This window comes from Miniopterus schreibersii, assembly GCF_964146895.1.
Source record: "Miniopterus schreibersii genome assembly, chromosome: 2".
NCBI lineage: Eukaryota > Metazoa > Chordata > Mammalia > Chiroptera > Miniopteridae > Miniopterus > Miniopterus schreibersii.
The window spans coordinates 183485239-183500837 of record NC_138102.1 but is presented as its reverse complement, the minus strand read 5'-3'; the positions used below and the strand labels follow the sequence as shown (position 1 = coordinate 183500837).

General features: G+C 43.9%; 1 protein-coding gene across 4 annotated transcripts in view; it reads left to right on the top strand.

Moving 5' to 3' along the window:
* TCF20 (transcription factor 20) overlaps window positions 1-15599 on the top strand; it is a 148923-nt gene that overhangs the window by 118706 nt on the left and 14618 nt on the right. The window lies entirely within an intron of this gene.

The following is a 15599-nucleotide window of genomic DNA, read 5'->3' as shown; positions in this document are numbered from 1 at the left end:
GTAATGTGCTGTATGAGAATAGAACGGAAGAACTGCCACCGAAGCAGATGCATGAGACCAAGGTCAGCAATAGAACAAATTTCCAGCTGGAATAAACGTCACGTCTGAAGTGGTGCTGGTCCCTTCCGATGGGAGTGGGACCCAGCTGCAGTAACATTAACTTTGGAGGCATTTCGTTTCTCACATGTTACTCTAGGCAGCTAATGGTAGAGTGTCTAGTGAAATGTATGTTCATTTAACAACTCTCAGGCATATTCACTATGACTGGCTCCATCGAGATTCAGGTGGTTCCAGACTTTGAAAACAGTGTCTGTGAAGTTTAATCTTGGTTCAAACATATGTGAGGCATAGACCCTTGGTTTGCTTGAAAGTTATTTTGGTTTGGGTTTGGGGGGGGGGGGGGGTGTATGTGTCTTTTTTTAAAAAAAATTTTCAAAAACTACTTAAAGCTGGTTTGGTTGGGATAGTAGTTCATCAAGGTAAGAAATAGGATAATTGCCAGATGGTTCTCTTTACTTGTCTCTAGGTAGAGGTCCCTCTGGAAGGAATCAAAATACATTAACGCTTTAAAAGGGCAGCCCTCAAAAACGAAAGTTTGTGTGCTGACACGAGACTTTTTGAAACCAGCTCACCTGTCACCTGGTTCCCCAGGCAGCAAGTCCCAGCACTCTCATTATACCTGTGTCCCCACTTAGCACCATGTATTTTGACTGTCTTCCTCCCTAGATTAGTTCCCTGGGGACAGCATCAGCCCTGAGCCCACCGAGGTGCCTGACACAAGGCTGATCAGTACAAGTGCACCTGTGACTAGCAGACTTTCTTAAGAAAGAGATGTAATGTCCAGTGGTAGGAGGTGGGCCTTTGGACACCATTTAAATTATTTATTTTTAAAAGCATGTAATAATTGGAAATCATTTGTCACCATGCTGGTTAGAAATTTTTAATATGTTTTTATTGATTTTAGAGAGAGAGGAAGAAACAGGGATAAAGAGATAGAAACATCAATGAGAGAGTCATTGATCACCTGCCCCCTACTGGGGATTAAGCCCACAACCCGGGCATGTGACCTGACTGGGAATTGAACCATGATCTCCTGGTTCATGGGTTGACGCTCAACCACTGAGCAACACTGGCCGGGCAGAGTTTTAATCTTTGTATAAAAAATTGAAGACAGATGTTAAAATGTTTTGGTAGTGAGACTGAATGACAGTTTTTTCTATATGCTACTTTATAGTTTCAGAAAAGAAATTAACGGATGAGAGATAGACGGCCCGCAGTGTCCTAAGTGCTTATCCTGGTAGTTCTGTGTGAGGCACTGTATGCCGGGGGCATCGCCACAGGTCTGACTTCATCACAAGGGGCACCTGCGCAAGGTTTTGCTGGTGGTGTGTTTCAGTGTGTGCCTCTTGAGAGAAAAATGTGAGGTTCAGAGGTTAGTCCCCAGGCTCCTAACACTGGTGATTGTTGTCCTGGACTGTCCATCTAGAGGACAGCCTCCACTTTGACTCAGAAGAAGGGAGAGAAACAGTTACTGTATGAAAACATGGCCAAATGACTTACAACACAAGTTCCAGATCTGTCTATCCAGCTGCCCACTGGCCTCACTCAAAACCAATGTCCTCCTCTGCCCAACCAAAAACCTTGACGCTATCTTAGACTCCTCCCCTTCCCAGTTCTTCCGTCCAGGCAGTCAGTATATCCTGTTTCTATTTCCTAAACAACTCAAGTTCTTCTCATCTTCATCATCACCCCACTGGGCCAAACCATCATCCTCTGTCAGCACAGTAGCATCTTAATGGAATAAAACGGGACATGTCAAGACAGTCGATTGACAATTTAAAAATTGGGAGTGGGGGAGGTGAGTGTTGAATTTAATCAAGATTTCTAATCCTGGACCTGTTACTTGCAAGTTTCCATTTTCTTTAGCTATTGAAGTGAGGATTGGCCTCTTCCTGAGTATCTTCCTACTCTGGGATTAAGTTTCTAAAACAGAAACGAAGAAAAAAATGTCCATATCTATGTAGATGGATCGAACCAATAGTTCTTAAACTTTCTTGGGGATAAGAAACACCAGGGATGCTGCATAGATTGTAAGCTAGTCCACTAACTTTGGTACCAAAGCTCCCAGTCTAGGTTTGGACCAGGTTTTTCCTTCCAGTGCAGGGTTTCTGGGAAGAAAAGGCATGGGGGTTAAAAGCACTGCTGTGGGAGTGGGGTGACCTGAAAGGCCCTATGAGGTATCTCACACATTATCACCTCATTAAGTGACCCTGTAAACAAACCTGCAGAGAGGGTCAGCGGATCTGGCAGGCCAGCTCTAGGGTGTGGGGACCAGTGACCCCTTGGATCCTTGCATTGACAGGAGCTGAATTCTGCCAAGGCTGCTAGTTTTTCACGTTCCTTTTTGCTGGAATTTTGCCCCATATAAAAGCGCCTCTGCTGTCTGTTCTTTTTCAGGTCGCCCCTGCCCTTGAACTTTCGGGAATGGGGTGGCTTTGCCCGAGTAGGCCTTGAATATAAATACCCAGTTCAGTCAAGAGGATGAGCAGATGAAAGCAGTGGTGGGGTTGAGGTTGGAAGTCGATCTGGGCAAGTAGGAAGCGAGGCAGTAAAGGTAAGAAGAAAGCCCTCCAGAGCCAAGAGTTTGGAGCTTCTGTGAAGATTTGTGTTCCAGCATAAGATGCGCATATTTGAGATTTTGTTAAAAGGGGCCTATTGTGGCAGTAAATTTGTCATTTTTGCTACTAAAATAATAAAAAGTTAAATCTGGGTGCCTCTCAAATGAGCAGCACCCATAGTTGGCTTTCTAGAAGTTTAGACCCACTTCCAGAAAGTGGTGGGTGAGCTGGGGAGAGAGGCAGGATTATACCAAGTCACTTTCCGGGCAGGTAATTGCTTTTACATGGAACCTTTTTAGATTTAGAAAGCACAGCACGTAATCATTTCTCTATATAAGCCAGACCATGGTTTGAGCAAAATAAAAATAAGCTAGTACATAGTCTAAATATATGCAGCCTAAATTTCCGCTTGTTGAACTGTCTGTAAGCGTTTATCTCCATACTTGGAGGAAAGGCTGTTCTCTTCTCTCAGGGCTAGGGGCTCCCATTCCTGCTGGATTCCAGCCTTTTCTCTCTGGTCCTCGGTGAACGGTGAACGTGCTAATTACTGTCCGAAACCTCCTGAATTCCCAGCCCTTCCTTTTTAGCTTCTTAAAGAGCACAAATCCCTTTTTTTAATGTGTGAAAACTCTCCTAGACAAAGTATATGATGTTTTCAATAAAGTTACAGCTTCCTTCTCCTGTTACAAAAGAAAACCTCTGATGAGAATTATTTTAGTGGAGTACATGCAACCAGGTTAGATAAAGCGCAAGTTGTTTCAGGCGGAGACCTGGATCTGGCCTGCCCGAGAAGCCTCCCTAGTGAAACCTGGGCTGACTCTTTGATAGAGTTCTGAAGAATGGATATTAACAGTATACATTTTGTGCAAGACAAAATGATTAAACCAAATCTTTACTATAACACTTTAATATTCTAGAAGGTGGAGGTAAAGACTGATAGTAATTTAGATTGTGGCAAGTGGAAGCATTTTATTTGGGAAATTGCTTTATTTTGCTTTGTTTGCCTCCATAAATTTATTATTGCTGAACCTGAAGACTAAACCCAGGAGAATTAGAGTTAGGGAATTCTAAAACATTTAAAACCCACAGTGAGGTTCAGGCTGGTTGGAGTGTCATCCCATACACCAAAAGGTTGCAGGTTCCATTCCTGGTTGGGGCACGTGCAGGAGGCAACCGATCGATGTTTCTCTCTTACATTGATATTCTTCTCTCTCACCTCCCCTTCTATCCCTCTCTCCCTCTCGCCCTTCCTTTCTCTCTAAAATTGATGAAAAAACATGTCCTTTGGTAAGAATTTAAAAAGCAAAACCACAGCCAGTAGCCGACATCTGTGCCCATCACACCCACAGTTGAGGGTCATTCCATGTGTGATCATTCTAAGTTGTTTCAGCTCTGTGGACACCTTGGTAGAAATAATTCCTAGTCCCTGTACTAGTACTTGTCTAGAAAACATTATCATCAATAAAAATTGTCTGTATTAAAACAGGTAGTTGAGGGTGGGAATAAAGTGTGGGTAAATACTGGACCTAACCTGTAAAAATGCTCTAATAATAAGGTAAACATTCAGAACAAGTGCACGTAAGTTGCAGCATTGCTGGGTTTAAGTTTAATCACTAGGAGTAGATTGTTTTCAAAGCCAGCCCTGATGTCGGTGCTCCTCGCCTCCCACGTCCCATGGCCTTGCACATAAGCCCAGGCCTCGGTTATTCAGGGGGCCTTCTGTCCTGGGTGGAATCACTGATGGGACTTTTTTTTCTTCCATTTTTATACCGGGTATCTTAGGAATAACCCTGCATTTCATTTAAAAACTATTCTTGTCCTTCATTGTCAAGCCCATTCAGGGTCTGGGGTGGGGCGAGGAGTGTTGCCCTCATTAATTATCTTAAGAGACTCTCCACTCTGCTCTCCCCCCCCCCCAGCTGGGTATCATCCCCAGTGTACTGTTGAGAAGATCGACCCTTAAATGACTTAACTGACCCAAGCTCATAGTTGGTGGAGGCAGGCCAGGTGCTGCCTCCTTCCTCTCCTGGAGCCCCGGCTGCAGGTCCACAGCCAGCACAGTCCTGCTGGACGGTTCTGCGGGAGCAAGGAGCTCCCAGAACCGCCTCCACCCCAGCCCTCCCTCTCCCTCTCCCCTCTCCCCTCTCCCCTCTCCCCTCTCCCCTCTCCCCTCTCCCCTCTCCCCCTCCCCCTCCCCCTCCCCCTCATTGCTAATCTGTCTCCTTTTAGACTGCTGTGTTTGAGGCAGGAACCAAGAGCAACATAACCCCGCTGCATGTAAGGAAGGCAGATACAGGAGATAGCAGCTAACTGGAACGTATTTAACTAGATTTTTTTCTTCCTTCTACTCTAGGATAAACAAGAAATGGTAAGAAAAACAGCTTGCTACCAGAGATGTGTTTTTTTTTTAATGGTTTTATTGATTTTTAGAGAGAGTGAGGGAGAGGGAGAGAACTATTGGTTGGCCGCCTCCCACACCCCCTAATGGGGACTGAGCATGCAGCCCTGGCCTTTGCCCTGACCAGGAGTTTAGCCGGCAACCCTTTGGTGCATGCGACTGCGCCCAACCAACTGAGCCACACTGGCCAGGGCCAGAGGTTTATTTTTTAAAAGCAAGTTTTAAGTTTATCTTGGGGTCACTTTGATAAAGCTTAGTCTCTACCTAGCATCTTACAAGAATATACCTAATAATAGAGCCATCACTCTGAGGCAATAGAGAATAGCCAGTTTAATTCAACATGGTGTGGGCTGGGGTGCTACATAAAGGGTGTCTAGCCCTACCTTCAGTTACCCACCAAATGTCATTTGAAATGAAACCTATTACTGATAATTCCAGTTAAAATTTTGCTCTAAGTCCAGAACATTCTATTCTGTAAATGGAGAGGGGACCACCTGTGTCCTCTCGTCCTTGGAATCCTGCTGCACTGATGCCTAAAGGGCCCCCCTTCCATTGTGTGGCAGCACCGCCCTCCAGCGCGCTCTGTCACGCCGACCCCCGGGGTGCCGCTCATCACCAGGTCCTGTTGGTTTTATCTCCACGGGGTCTGTAGATACAGCCTTTTGCATGCATTTACACACACCCACCCAAACTCTTCCATGGTCCCTGACCCAGGACTGCTGTGGACCCCTTCAGAATCGCCTCCAGTGTGTCGGCCCTCCACACCAAGTTCTCATTCCATTGTGTTCCCTCTGCCCTGGCCGCGTCCCCTTCCCCCTCTGCCTGAGTAATTCCTACTAGTTGTCTCTCCACTGTGCTCAAGCAACAAGAATGCTGCTCTGACCTTAACCAGGTCTCACTGGACCTGTAAGCTCTGAAGTACTGTTTACATCATAACAGTTCAGTTTGGTTTTTTACTGGACCATTCTGTAAATTCCCCAAGGGCAGACACTAGATGGACTTGCCACCCTCAGTTCAGCCCCTTTGCCTCGCACAGGCATGCAAGAATAATTTGTCAAATGAACAGAAAGGGAAGATTATTCCATTTCTGAAATTGAAACCATTTAAGGAAACTTGAGTGTCAGAGCAAAGACCACTGAGAATCAGAGGCACCTTGGTCGTCTGCTCTTGCACAGCCTTTGGAGAACCAGCCTATTAGAGGAAGGGAAGGAGGAGAGAAAACTGAGCCCATAAGCACCACAGTGAGTTCTTACCCATTTTCTTCTGGCCCGTGTTTTCAGTTTCTGAGCTTTTCAGCTTTATGCTGTGGATTCAGAATTGACATATTAATAAGACAAATTAATAAATTGACACATTAATAAAAGCCCCAAGAATAGCTTGTTAGGAAGTCACAATCCTTTCTTCATATTCAGTGGAAAAACTCACATTTTATGGTTCTGTAAAGAAACACCAGCCTAGCTTTGTACCTCTGTTAGCCCTGATCACCTTCACACCGGCTGGAGATGCACCTTACGTCCCACACACCTAGCGTGTGAAAGTCTGGATTTGTAAAAGCAACAGCAAAAGGAGATGTATGTGTTAAAATCTGCTAGAGGAAGACACCTTCCCCAGCTGCATCTTAGACCTGATAAGTTCTCATTATTTGTTTCCCAAATGGTGAAATGAACACATTCATTTTTGAAAGGCATGTCTACTCTGAATATATTCTTCATGGGCTCAACTTTTTGGCTAAATTCTGGCCCATCTGTTAGACAGGTGAAGTGCAGAAAAACAAGGAAGGACATTGTTAATGACGAAAAAGGCCTTTAATCCCAAGCCTTCTAGCCTGATTCAGAACGTGACTCCACTGCAAACCCACCTGCGAGTTCAGAGATAGCAGGAAGGGAATTCAGGGAACAAGCTTTCCTCGTGGATCAGAAAAGGCTAGGAATGCAGCAGGAGACGCTGCCAGGCTACTGCACTTAAATTTTGACCTTGGTCATGCTGTCATACATTCTGCTCTACTCCCAGCTCAGCCACCCCTCAACCCCCACTCATTTAGCCACAAGGACACTTATTAAAGGTTTATAATGTGGTTTGAAAAGCTTTCCCAGAGAAGTTAGTAGTTTTCAGGGTCAGCAGCAGAACCTCTTTTTGATTGGGAGTTTTCTAGGAGGGGAACGGGTCTAAATGGATAATTTTATTCCAGATAATTATATCTGAAAGACGATGATTGGATTGAAGAAGGTTTGTATATGTGTGTCCCTTGCCCCTCGGGCAGAGGCAATGGGCTGTTAGGCTCCAGGTGTACTGAGGAGCAGTACCACCTGCTGGGCCTCAGCCCCCCCTCTTGGCAGCAGGTAGAAATTATTCTGTATTATTCTAATGTGAGTGAATGGGGTTGCATAGCAAGGGTGAGGATGGGCTGGGAGAACCTTGGCTAGGAGCACATAGCAGGTGACAGACATGGTCACAGGCAGCCTGGGTCTGCTCTCGGCACAACACGCAGGGCAGTATCTGGAGAACAGACCAGCCTGCGGGCGCTGTTCTGCTTGCGCTCAGTATGCCTTTGGGGGGAGGTTTCCATGCTTTTGACCTCCTGCTAGTGTTTAATTTGCTTGGTTGTGTGTAATTTTATTCCCTGTTTATTTAGCACCAATGCAAAAGTGCTTCGCAAAACTTTAAAAGTAATTCCCATTAATCTGTATTGATCAGGATAGAATTAGGAGGGGAAACAGTGAAAGGCTGAAGAGTAGCTGAGAGATGCAGTGTTCAGGGATTTGGCCAAGAGCTGACCCTGTCGCCAGTGCCCTCAGAGGTGAAATAGTGTTGAAACATACACACAGCAACTAACCTATGAAAAGATGGTGCCAGCAGATGTTCAAGCCCACCTGGGCTCCGCGTCTTCAGGCAGGATTCTAAGGGAGAAGATTAGTTCCAAAAAATAATCTTTTAACTTTGTCTTAGTTAAGTCATAACAATTATGTAACTCATTCTAGTTTATAAAACACTTTCACAGTTATTTCATATAATAACTCTATAAGGAAGGCAGGGTGAATATGGTTATCCCCATTTTACAGATGATAAATTGATGGGGTAACTTTGGTTTTGGCTTTCACACAAGAGCTGACACCCTTGTGGCCCTTGGGCTGCTTCACACTGGTCATCATTCACATGAGACCGTCCACATTGACTCTAAAAAGCCAGTCGGACCTGGGCCAATGTCTTCAGGTACACAGCCGCCGGCCAGAGAAGGCTGCTAACGTGACTGGCTGGCATTTAAACTGGTATCATCGTGCTTTATTAAGGTGTGCATTTCATGGATTCAGTTTCTGAAGTTGGTGCTTTTGCTGGAACAGCTACAGGACATAAATGCAGCTTTGAAAACCACAGGCCGTGCCTCTCATAGCATTGAGTAAACGGACCTGAGAAGAGCTGGGCAGCTCTCTGGCCTCCAGGGTTGACTCTGAAGCCAGGTGGTGCTCTGGGCTGTGATGAAGGTTCCAGAGGCCGTTGCCCAGCACTTCTGAGCCTGAGCATGGCAAGCAGCAGCAGGTGCCTAGGCCTGTCTCGTGAGCTTTCATGAGGGAACATGAGGTTATCTAGCTCTAAGGAAGCAGGGACCCAAAACATAGAGAGGGTTTTGTATGTTTTGCTTTTAACCAACACCTTGAAGTGCCCCTGAAGGAAGATTGATAGGTGCAGTCACATCAAAGAAAGATGCTTTCAGGGCCTCAAAGGGTAGCTAGCTGCTTGTATGTAGACCATGTTGCTGGCTTAGAGCTAGAGTCCATGGTTCAGCAGCAGCGGCTTCTGTCCTAGATATAGAAGGCTTAATTAAAAGGGAAAGAAAGCTCTTGCTGTTGGCCGAAAATTAACACACACCTTGTTCCACATTCTCCAGGCTCTACCAGCCTCAGCTTTTTAACTCACATTGAGGAGCAGCCTTGTTAGTTTTCTCCAAGCTCTCCAATTTGTCAAACCTTGCGTTCATTCCATTAGCCCACATTTACGGTTCCTACAGTGTGCCAGGCCCTGGGGACACAGAATGAAGCTCACAGTTTAGGAGAGGTAGACAAACATGAATAATACTGTAAGCATGAGCAGAAGTGTGTGCAGTGCTGAATAAAAGCCATTTCGTATGTGATCTTTAAGGCTCGAACAGAACTGATCGTCACCAGCCCTAATAATACTCTGACCCAAATGCATTGGTGCTCTGAGGCTGCTTGGAGATGCTTATTAAACAGAGCCTTTATTCAGGTCACAGTTACAACTCAGGAAAAAGCCTTTCTGTGAATGAAGAGGCACAGTTCTCCTGGGGCACTTCCGTTGGGTATGGATAAAACTGCTCTTAGGTGATTCGACTCCTGCCTCTGGGACAGTGACAGGGCTGGTGTAAGGATCAGGGTGGGTGTTTGGCCACTTTCTGTTGTTCAGACATGTCCTAAAACTAAGCATACATTTTATCACTTAATTCCCAAGATTACAGTGTCAATAAAAGCAGGGCTCTTGTCCGAGTTGCCTAAAAATAACTTTTATTCCTTTTGATAAGTGAAAAATTCACTGTTGAGATTGGGTTGTTGCTTGCTTGAAAAACACCCTGATTTAGAAACCATAAAGCCCCAGCTGTGTGTCTGATTTGTGTGCAGGCCAGTGTTGGGTGGACTTCTCCTAGGAGTGAGTATCGTTGAACTTGTAGCAACAGTGGGGTCAAAAACAAAGGGCATTTAGCTCTGCAGTGACTGTTGCGTTACTTGCATTATGGGAGAATGATAGTGTAATTAGTTTCTTCAGGTGAAAAGTAAAGAATAAAAATCTAGTTAGAAGTGGTATTGGCCTGGATGTTGATTGGGTATAGAAGGGGAGAATAAAAACCGGGTATTAGAGAGAGAAGGTTTTCTAGCCTGTCTTTGGCGCCTGGCACATGGAATTGCTGGTTGAGGTGGTAGTTCTTTTTTTAACTTTGAGGAACCACCATACCATTTCCCACAGCAACTGCACGAATTTTCATTACAGCAAGTGTGCAGGAGTTCGTTCCAACTTCTACCGGGCTTTGCCAGTACTTGTGTGTGTTTTTTCTTTTGTTTTGGTTTTTGTTTTGATGGTAGCTATTCTGATGGATGTGGAGTGGTATCTTTTGATTTGTATTTCCCTAATGATGATCTATGCTGAGCATCTTTACATGTGCTTATCTTCACATTTGTATATCTTAGGAGAAATGGCTATTCAAGTCCTTTGCCCATTTTTAAAATGGGTTTTGTTGTTGCTCTTGAGTTTTAGGAGTTCTTTATGTATTCTGGAGATTAATCCCTTATCCTCTATATGATTTGCTAATATTTTTTCCCATTCTGTTGCCTTTTTACTTTCTTGATGTCTTTTGATGCACAAATTTTTTTAACTTTCATGAAGTCAGATTGTCTATTTTTTTCTTTCGTTACATGGGTCTTTGTTGTCACAATCCCAAAATTATTGCCAAGTCCATTTTTATGAAGCTTTTGTCCTATGTTTTCTCTAAGAGTTCTATTGTTTTATGTCTTACATTTAGGTCTTTGATCTATTTTGAGTTAACTTTTGTCTGTGGTTTTAGGGAAGGGTCCTTCAGTCTTTTGCATGTGGATATCCAGTTTTCCAGCACCATTTGTTGAAAACACTGTCTTTTTACCCATTGAATGATCTTGACACCCTGTCAAAAATCATTTGACCATGTCTTCGATGGTTTATTTTTGACTCTGTTCTGTTCCCTGCCAGTGCCACACTGTTGATTATTGCAGTTATGTTGTAAGTTTTGAAATCAGGAAGTATGAATCTTCCACTTTTGTTCTTTTTCAGTATTATTTTGGCTATTCAAGGTCTCTTGAGATTTAGTAAGAATTTTAGGATACATTTTTCTATTTTTGGAAAAAAAAAGTCATTGGGATTTTGATAGGAATTGCAGGTCACTGTAGGTAGTACTGGCATTTTAATAATATTAAGTCTTCTAACCCATGAACATAGAGTGTGTTTTTATTTATTCATGTCTTCTTTAATTTCTTTAAGCAGTGTTTTGTAGTTTTCATTGTCAGGTCTTCCACTTCCTTAGTTAATTCCTGGGTATTTTATTCTTTTCGATGCTATTGAGAATCAGCTGTCTTTGTAATTTCCTTTTCAGATTGTTCGTTGTGCATGTGTAGAAACGCATCTGACTTTGTGTGTTAACTTTTTACCCTGCTACTTTGCCAAATTTACTTATTAGTTCTCATAGGTTTTTTGTGGGCTCTTTAGAGTTTTCTGTATATAAGATCAGATCATCTGCAAACAGAAGACAATTTTATTCCTTTTCAGTTTGGATACCTTTTCTTTCCCAGTTGTTCTGGCTAGAAATTCCAGTACTGTGTTGAATGGAAGTGGTGAAAGCACTTTCTTGCTTGTTCCTCATCTTAGAGGAAACTTGGAGTCTTTCACTACTGAGTATGATACTCCCTGTGGGTTTTTCATAAATGGCTTTTGTTTTGTTGAGGTAGTTTCCTTCTAGTCCTATTTTGTTGAGTGTTTTTATCATAAAAGAGTATTGGATTTTTTTTTTCTTCCTCTTTATTGTTGAATGTAAGAGTGTTGGATTTTGTCAAATGCTTTTTGTTTATCAATTGAGCGTGATCATGTGGTTATTTCCTTCATACATTGATGTAACTACAATAATATACAAAACCTCTGCTTTACAGCTCCAGTTCCTCCAGTTGTTGTCACACAATGCATCTTTATACATTGTGTGCCCCAAAACATAAACTAATAATTTTTAAATGCATTATTAACTGTATTAGCCTCTTAAATCATGTAGAAAAAAAAAAGTACAGTTACAAACCATTGTTACAATAATAACTTGCTTCTATAATTGCCCATGTATTTACCTTTATTGAGATCTTTATGTCTCCATACAGCGTTGATATACTTCTAGTGTCCTTTTATTTCACCCGGTAGGACTCCCTTGAGCATTTCTTGCTGGATAGGTCTAGTGATCACAAATTCACTCAGCTTTTGTTTATTTGGGAATGTCTTAATCTCTCCTTCACTTTTTTTTTTTAATCCTTACTGAGGATATTTTTCCCATTGCTTTTCCAGAGAGAGTGGAAGGGAGAGAGAGAGAGAAACATCGATGTGAGAGAGACACATCGATTGGTTGCCTCCCGTACGCACCCCAACTGGGGCCAGAGAGAGCCTGCAACCAGGGTACGTGCCCCTTGGGCGAAATCGAACCTCAGTCGCAGGCTGACACTCTAACCACTGAGCCAAACCGGCCAGGGCAATATCTCCCTCACTCTTGAAGGACTGTTTTGCCAGATAAAGAATTCTTGGTTGATAGGGGTGGGTGGGTGTGGGTGAGTGTGTACACGCACACATGCACACACATGTTAGCACTTTGAATATATTGGCCCACTGCTGGCCTCCAAAGTTTCTGATGAAAGACCTGCAGAAAATCTTACCAAGGATCACTTATGACAATTCACTTCTGTCAAGATTCTCTCTTTTTTAGATTTTTCAAGTTTGATTTTACGTCTTGGTGTGGTTCTCTTTGAGTTCATCTTATTTGGAGTCTTTGAGCTTCTTGGATGTTTATAGTCATGTCTTTTAACAAATTTGTGAAGTTTTCGGCCATTGGTTCCTTCCAAGATTATCTCTGCCCTTTTTTCTGTCCTCTTTAAAGGACTCTCACGAATCCTGTGTTGTGCTTAATGGTGTCCCACAGGACCCTTAGGTTTTGTTCACTTTTCTTCAATCTTTGTTGTTGTTTTTCCTCAGACTCGGTAATTTCCTATCTTCAAGTTTACAGATTCTTTTTTCTGCCTGCTCTAATCTTACTTAGAATCCTTATTGTGAATTTTTATTTTAGTTATTGTACTTTTTAGCTTTAGAATTTCTTTTGGCTCCTTCTTAGGTTTTCTATCTCTTTATTGATGTTTTCATTTGTCCACACATTGTTTTTTTACTTTCCCCACATCTGTCGTTAGTTCTTTGAGCATCTTTAAGACAGTTCTTTTAAAGTCTTTGTCTAGTAGATCTGCCATTAGGCCTTTTTTTAGGGATGGTTTCTGTTGATTTATTTATTTTATTTAAAAAAATTTTTTTTTCCTTTGAATAGGTCATACTTTCCTATTTCTTTGAATGCCTGTGAGTTTTTGTTGAATACTGGACATTTGAATCTAATATTGTGGTAACTCTGGAAACCACATCTTCCCTTTCCCCAGGGTTTGCTGCTACTTGTTGTTGTTGCAGGTTGTCTCTGTGCCTAGGATCAACCTGAGGTGTAAACTCAAGGTCTTCTCAGATCTTTCCTGAGCCTTTCCCTTGGAATGCATGTTCACTTTCTATTTTCTCCTCTATATGCAGTTGTTCTTGAATGTCCTAGTCTTTAATGTCTGGCTCCCAAAAATGGAGGAAGCCAAAAATGAACAGGGGGTGGGAATAGTGTTACTCTTTTTAATCCCTGGAAAGTCACTTCTGCTGGGGAGAGGGGGCAACAACAGCGGTGGCCTGCCTCTTTATCTCCACCTCTGTGATCAGAAGCAGCAGCCAGAGAAGAGATCCCCAGTGCTTGGAGGACAGGGTTCTTTTTGCCCATCCTGGTTCCCACAAGTTGTGTGCAAGCTGCTTCAGGAATGTGCACACAGCTACCTGCCACTTGAATGGAAGTGGGACATGGGTAGCTGCAGCCCTTCAATAGACTTCAGAGTTTCAAAGTAGTTACATCAGACAGTTTCTGCCTGTGCAGTTGTCTAGATGAGACAGAGAGCTTGTGCTACCTACTCTGCCATCTTCCCATAATCCCAAAATTTGTATTTCTAAGAAGTTCCCAGATGATGCTGATGCTGCTGGTCCAAGGATCGTACCTTGAGAATGACTTAACTAAACTCTTTAAGGTTCTTTCTTTAGGCCTTAGTATACTATGCAGGGTCTTTCTCCTCTGGCTACAATGTGGTAAATTAATTGTGCTTTTTAATTGCAGTAAGCATTTTATTGATGTAAATGAGTTTGCTTTCTCTATGAAAAAGGTATGGGATCTGTGGTCTGCGGGCTGTTGCAGGGCAGGGAGCTTTGGATGCCCTGCAGGGGACAGAGAGGCATGTGTTGAGGTGGGAAGGAAATGGACATTGTTCAGATATGAACTTGATCGCTTCTCTTTTCTGTCTGTAAACTCAGGTGATGACAGGGCCTGCTCTGCAGGCTGCTCTTAGTAGGTAGCCTGTGTGGAACATCCAGCGTGCGTCTGGTGTGTGCTCCTCTTAGATCACAGTTACTGAGCACTTTGACTGCAAGTTACGAAGTTACACTAAAGGTGATTCTCTTGTCCTCCCCCAACAAGTCAAGATGGGTGGTCCCAGGGTTGGCTAATTCAGTGCTCAACAGTGTCACAGAGCATCCAGGTTCTCTCTGTCCTGTCAATTCTGTCCTCAGTGGGCTGAGCTTTGTATTTAGAGCTGTCCCCTCGAGGTGTAAGATGGTGCTAGAGATCTCACCATCCCATCCCATCATAGAAGCAGAGCGAGAAGGTAGCCTTTTCCTGCCTCTTGTTTTTAAAAGAGAGGCGACACTTTCCCAGAAGTTCCTTCCCTGCAGACTTTGTACCAGAAATGCTTGACACACCCATTCCTAAATGATCACTGCTGTCTGAGAGTCACCACCCAGGGTGAGGATGACCTGGAGCACAAGTCCTCTGGAGAGCTGGCTATTCAGGCTCCTTTAGTCCGAAGGGGTGGAGCAGGACCGGCTGCGGGAAGCCCCCTTACAAATCAGCCACACTTGCTCCCCCTGTTGATGGTGAGTCCTTTGTTCTGAAAAGGTGCCTGTGGCACTGATAAAAGATGAAGTCTAGGGCTACCCAGAATGCTGCCAACTGTCCTCGTCCTTGGTTTACTCTAGGCCAAGTAATCCAAGGACGTGAGGGCACATGAACCCAGAAAGATGTTTGTTTCTGAGAGGAAACAACACTCTGGAAGGACTTGTCTTACAGCCCTATTCCTGCCCGTTTGTCTCTGGAGGAATCTCGGGGTCAACCCAGACCGGCTCTGACACCGAGCAGATTAGTTCCCCTTCTGGTGCTTCAGGCACCTCATCTGTGGGAGGATGGTACAGGGTAGTTACGAGGACTGGATGAGTTGGTCCGTGCCAGTCGCATATAGCTCCTGAAGCATGGTGAGCACCTGTTCTGCATTAGTGTGATTTTACCTTCAGCATCAGCTTTGGGGGAGCTTTATCCAGCTCCCTGTTGTCCTGCTCCTGCCACTGTGGCTTGGAGGTGAGGCATTCCTGCCTGCTGCAGGCCTGCGAGCCACACCGACCCCTGCTAGGCACCTTCTGCATGGGAAGACCCTTTAGTCACTTTGCCTGGAGAGGGTATGGGCATGTGGGGAGCCTTTCCTTTCCACAAGTGTGACCGCTGAGGTATCATTTTACTTATATGTTTCCTAGAATCAGGAATAAGTGCCTGTATCTTCCAGGTAGCCTTACCTGGGTGTGCCTTGGCCATCGGAAGAGCCTGCATTCTTTCTCAGTGGGCCAGTGTGGTTGGCATTTGCGAATATGATTGTTGACGATGGGACACATTTCTTGTGCCGACAGGAGTGAGAGCTCAG